Below are 6000 nucleotides of genomic sequence, written 5' to 3'. Positions count from 1 at the left end.
TAACTTATTTGTCATGCAATTCCATCTTCATGACAGTTTTCGGCCGCAGATAGCAGGGGCAATGAAGACGCCCCTAAAACGTTTTCGTTGGGAAATGTTTGATTACCCATCAACAGCTCGGCCCCGGTTCTCTCCAAGTTTTATCTCTGCTCAAACGGATCACTGGGTATGAAAACAACATTTTGGTATGGAGAAGGAGCTGCAGTACAGCGGAGAAAATCGTCGGAAAACAAAGGAGGCTACCTTCTATGACCAGGGTGTTGAAAACTTGGTACAACGCTACGACAGACGTCTAAGTATGAGCGGCAACTTTGCAGATAACTATCTGGAAAATTAAGCTAACCGTGAAAAAAAAAACAAATTTGGATTTTTACTGTAGTTTCCATTTCGCCACCAATCGTTTCTTACTTTCCGAATAGCCCTCATATATCTTCGGTTATACAAAGTACAATTGAGAACATCTTTATAATAGGTTAATTGGTGGGCGAATTGCATGACTTACTAACAGGATATGGCGGTGAAATAAAACAAATGACCAAATCACAGGTGTGCACTTCATTTCACCATGCCCAAGCAGCAACCAACTTATACATAAGTAAAGCGATTGTCAAAGATTATCATAGAGGCATCACAGTCTGCGTTAGAGAACCAGGTAGTGAAACTGTTTATTTAAAAGATTGGTTACATTACTTTTAAATAAGGACGAGATGCCAGTTTTTAGATTATGTGGTATGGACAACTAACTTCACCGTGTGCATATAAAGATCGCGACATACACCATCGTAATTTAAGAGAAATAGACGTAGAACATGGCCGGTTATAAATATAAACAATAAACATCGGTAAGCGCTGCAACCACTTTACACAATAGCATATTTGACACTTAGCCCATAATATAAAGGAAATGGTTATAAATATCGTTAAATCTTAAAACTCCCTTTACACGAAAGCCTGAAAAATTCTCATAAAATACCAGTATATATATTTTAACGATGACTTATTCCGCACAAGTCAGGTGATTTTTGACATGTAAATAACAAAACAAATCACGTAATCTGTACATCACCTATATTTTTGCCCTACATTTCTGGTACTTGAATTGTGTATTCACTTATTCCAATTGTAACACTTGAAAATGACCTCTGGCTTAAATCGAGATCGTGTAATAAAGTATATCATACAGTCAAATGGCGGTTATATATTTTCGTAAGTTTTATACTGCCGTGGCTCCACGTGAAGAAAAAAATTTTCATTCATTAAGATTCGTTTGTAGTCGTAAAAGTAGTCCCAAAACGGAAGTTGAGAATACAATCCAGGTAGGTGCCACATTTAATCTATTTCAAAGAAGATCCAACATTGTTCTGTTCTAATTACATTATTATTGGCTAACACTATTCTCAGTAAGAGAGCGTTCGCTAATAAAGCTAGTAGCTTTCATGAGGGGTGACGCGCAAGAAAAGAAAAGAAGAAAAAATAGCTTTCTACCTCATACTGAAAATTATTGCGTGGAATTTTATTACGCAGCTTCCAGCCACTGCAACCGTTTTAAATTTCGCTTTGCACAGCCCCCATAGCTCTTCCCCTTGAACCGAATGCTTGCGATACATCATCGTTATTCAAATTTCATTGCTCCATTTCCATTTTTTATACTGCAGGCGCCACACCTGAATCGCATTTAATTATCATATGAATACAATGAGACATCTTAATCATATTACAAGCGTTTAGGGGACCATTTTATTCACGCGAGGCACACGAAAATTGCTGCTCTTAATCATGATATTTTTTTCTTATTTTCGTAAAATTTGCGAAATGTATCGCTCAGGAAGTAGTACAGCAGTGCGCCGCTGAAAGTAAGATTTAATCGCTGCGCTCAGCTCGTAGCTTAATTACGGATATATTTTCTTTTGTGGCAACGTTGTCACTATGTTTTATTTTCCTGTTGATCTCTATCGCGTTACAGAGGTACAGCACATTAGGCTTTGTAAAAGGGATCTTTATTCATAATTTAAATTCGTACGTGATACTTGTCTGATTCTTTAATTTGATTGTTGTACGGAAATACTTAACTTCGTCCCGTGTAGATTCGCGATCACAAAATGTAGAGATCCTAATATTAAAATTAACAGTTTTCATCGCTTTCATATGACGTTTAGTTGTCACGTGATTTTAACTTCTGTAGTTACCTTTATAGGTCGTTGTCCAAAGGTCTTTGAGAGAAGATTTGAAAAAGAGCAGTTTTCAAATACTGTACTTACATAGTTGACCATTACTTTAGTTTCAGTCTATCATTTGTTAGCAAATTAGCGAAAACGTATTGCTTTTAATAGAACAGAGTCTCGGAGTGACGAATAAATACAGTACATTGTTGTACAAAAATCAATGATGAGAATAACATTCGCGCAATGTGTCACTTCTAAGAAACAAGTTCACTGAAACGAGCACAGTCCATACAAAGAACTGCTGAAGTATTGTACAGAAGATGTCGGAAAGATATACGTTTTGGGACGAATAGGAATGACACTTTTATTCAGATAGAATTACGAGGGCTATCCAGAAAGTAAGGTCTGATCGTCCGGGAAATGGGCACTAGTGTAAAAAACCAAAACAGTTTCATTTGCAACAGCTAGCCACAACTCCCAGCTAATTATCTAAATAATCGCCGCTCCTACTTAGACATCAGTCGTGGCTGTGTAAAAATTTTAGTACCCTTGTCATAGAAGGCAGCCGCCACTGCTTTCCGCTAATTCTCTACACAGGTCTACAGCTCGTTGTCTGTGCCAAAATGTTGTCTTCTTAGTCAGAGGTTCGTGCAAGCAGAGATGAAACTCAGGGGGTCAATTGCGGTCTGTACTATGGGTACTATTGCCCATGCAGAGTGCAGCTGAGAATTGTCATGAAGATGGAACGGCGTGACAGTTGTGTTACGTGGGCTGCATAGCTACAGGCGAAATTTCTCACCAGGCCCTCGTAATTGGCGGGAGACACTATTTCCTAGGTACATTTACGTGCTCACTGTGTGCTCAGAACTGAAAGGAGCGATGTGACGCGATCGACGGGCTTTCTACAGACACTGCCCAACACAACCGTGCAAAGGATCATCGGATTTTTACAGTGATTTCCATTTCGCAACCGATCTGAACTTACTTTGTGGATAGCCCTCGTATTACATTAAACCTACTGCGATTCATGATGGTCCTCTGGACGTTAGAAAAGGCCGGATATGGTCCTTGATACGGAGTGTGATCACCACGGACGGGAGTACATTCTCCGCGACTTACTCCCATGCAGGCCGCAAGGTTCGAACGGAGTTCTTGTGGTAGGGCGTCCCAGTCCTTTATCAGTGAGCTTAACAACCTCTGGATGGTCACTGGTGCATGTGGACGAGATGAAATACGTCTGCCTAACGCATCCCACACGTTATCGGTGGGATTTAAGTCGGGGAAACGTGAAGGCCAGTCCATTCGCCGAATATTCTCTCGTTGCATTAGATTCTCCACCTGCGCAGTTCGGCGTGGTCACGCATTGTCGTCCAGGAAAATGAAGTCAGAGGCGTATGCACTCCTGAAAAGATGCGTATGTGGAAGGAGTGCAGTCTTACAATAACGCTGATCGGTGAGTGTACCGTGTTCCGAGATCTGGAAATCAGTAGGCCCATACAAAATTATGCCTCCCTGCTGGACCATCAAAACAGGTTAGACAGTGGTGCACGTACCCTCCTGTGGCGGGGGCGGTCCGTGTGTTATGGTGTGAGAGAGGCATGACGTTGTGTTGCCGTACTGACCTCCATGTCTTTGAACACGGTACAATCGCCATTCAACATTGTTGTAACGTTGTAATCCTTCGTCGCCTGCGCATTTCCATAGGCGCATTCACCCTTGACGTCATTTTTATGGATGACAATGCGCGACCCCTTGGAGCAGCGCAGGTCGAATAGCTCTTAGAATGAGAGGATATACGAGGGTTGTCCAGAAAGTAAGTTCCGATCGGTCGCGAAATGGAAACCACAGTGAAAACGAGAAACGTTTTATTTATAACAGTTAGGTACACCTTCCACCTACTTCTCTACATAGTCGCTGCTCCAGCCAGTGTAGTAGTGGTGTATCAGCTTTCCAATATCCTCGTCATAGAAAGCAGCCGCCCGTGCTTTCAGCCAGTTATCTTCACTGGTCTGCAGCTCGTTGTCTGTGGAAAAATGTTTTCTTCGTAGCCAGCGGTTCTTGTGAGCAGAGATGAGACTCAAAGGGAGCCAATTACGGACTGTATTGTGAGTGGTCAAACAGTTTTCATCGGAAACGCTGCAGGAGCGTCTTCATTGCCCCTGCAGTGTGCGGCCGAGAATTGGTATGAAGAAGGAACTGATCGACAGTTGTGTTATGTGGGCTGCATGACACAGGCGAAATCTCTGACCAGGCCCTCATGCTTGGCGGGAGACTCTATACCCTACGCATCTTTAGGTGCTCACTGTTCACTCAAACATGAAAAGAGCGACGCGACACGATCGACAAGCATACTAGAGCAGGGCCGGCCAGAAATTCTGCACGCGTGCGGTGCTCCTGCACGTGTACAACTTCCGGGTCACAGCGCGCAAGCCGGAGCCATCAGCGTTCATGTAGTGCATGCTTCTACGCACAGTTGTCGCTTTATCCACTTGCTGGGATACTCTGTACCGGCGCATTCTAGTGCTCTTTGCACAGCTTGCAAGCCAACCATGGGAAGGTATTTCGCGTATTAAATATTTAAAATACTGTCACAGTCCACTCATTGAGACGTCTACTTTTATGTTAACTGTTTAACCCAGTAAGACAAGTAATACAGTTACCAACCGTGGGTTTTTATTAAGGCAGCTTGACTGACGGCACGTAAATACGCATAATGTTTTTGATCTAGTATTTAAGGAAGAGAGCACTTAGCGACTTCCAACGAACCTTATTCATGATTTCAAATAACATTAAACTAATGCAAGGTTTCCTATAACTAATTCTCGGTGCCCTGAGTTATACCCACATAATTTCTGTCTCACTGACCTCTGAACAGAATGACAACCGCAGACCTCTCGATGATGACCTGTACCATTATTGCTACATCTTTCATCAGTTACGTCTGAAATCTGCACAATAACCGACAATTAGATGAATGTTATGTTTTATCGACTTCAGCTGAGCGTAGCCCTTCACACTTTTTTTTAAAAAAAAAAAAAGAACCTAAATGTATGTATAAAACAATCGGTTTAATGACCAATTTTCCTTATAATAATGTAACATGGAGCAGAATGAGGCAATAGTGCACAGTTAGTAAACAATAATTTTTAATTATGAAAGGAATATATCCAAACGCGTTTATTACTGGTCATGAGAAATGATATGGCTAATATCGGGCACAAAAGCACGGCTCATTGACAAATGCAAGCAGTTGTGGGAGATTTTCATCACTGATGCTTGATCACAACGACTGAGAACATAGATCTTCCGTCCTTTGCTTTTTCACAGTACCTGACATTTCTCTGTTAAAGTTACGGTCACCAGGGGTAAACGAGACTGGGTATGTTGCGCTCTTGCTTGTACCACATAAACAGGGAAGAGCAGCCGCCGCCGCCGTTCATTTAGGACACATGCCTGATAACAGATGTCGCTGTCGCTCGCTGTCGCACACGTGCGCACATGTGCAGCACTTCCGCACGTCTGCACACTGTGCAGCGTTTGGCCGGCCCTGTACTAGAGACACTGCCCAACACATCTGTGCAAAGTTTTATCGGATTTTCCCAGGTTTTCCATTTCGCGTCCGAGCGGAACTTGTATGTTAACCGGGGACCTAGAAACGACGGAGAGGCTCCGTTCCCGCCGTAGCTGCAGTGGTTCGCATCTCCACGACGATTACCGCAGTCCACTTCGCCCCTCCGCCGCCCCACACCGAACCACTCTTTTAAGGTTACTGTGTGGTTCGGCCCCAAGTGCCCCCCCCCCCTCCCCCCCCCCCCGCCAGGGAACGTCTCACACCAGA

Source organism: Schistocerca americana, chromosome 10, assembly GCF_021461395.2.
Source record: "Schistocerca americana isolate TAMUIC-IGC-003095 chromosome 10, iqSchAmer2.1, whole genome shotgun sequence".
Classification (NCBI taxonomy): Eukaryota; Metazoa; Arthropoda; class Insecta; order Orthoptera; family Acrididae; genus Schistocerca; species Schistocerca americana.
The sequence above is the reverse complement of the archived record's forward strand: the minus strand, read 5'-3'. Positions refer to the sequence as shown.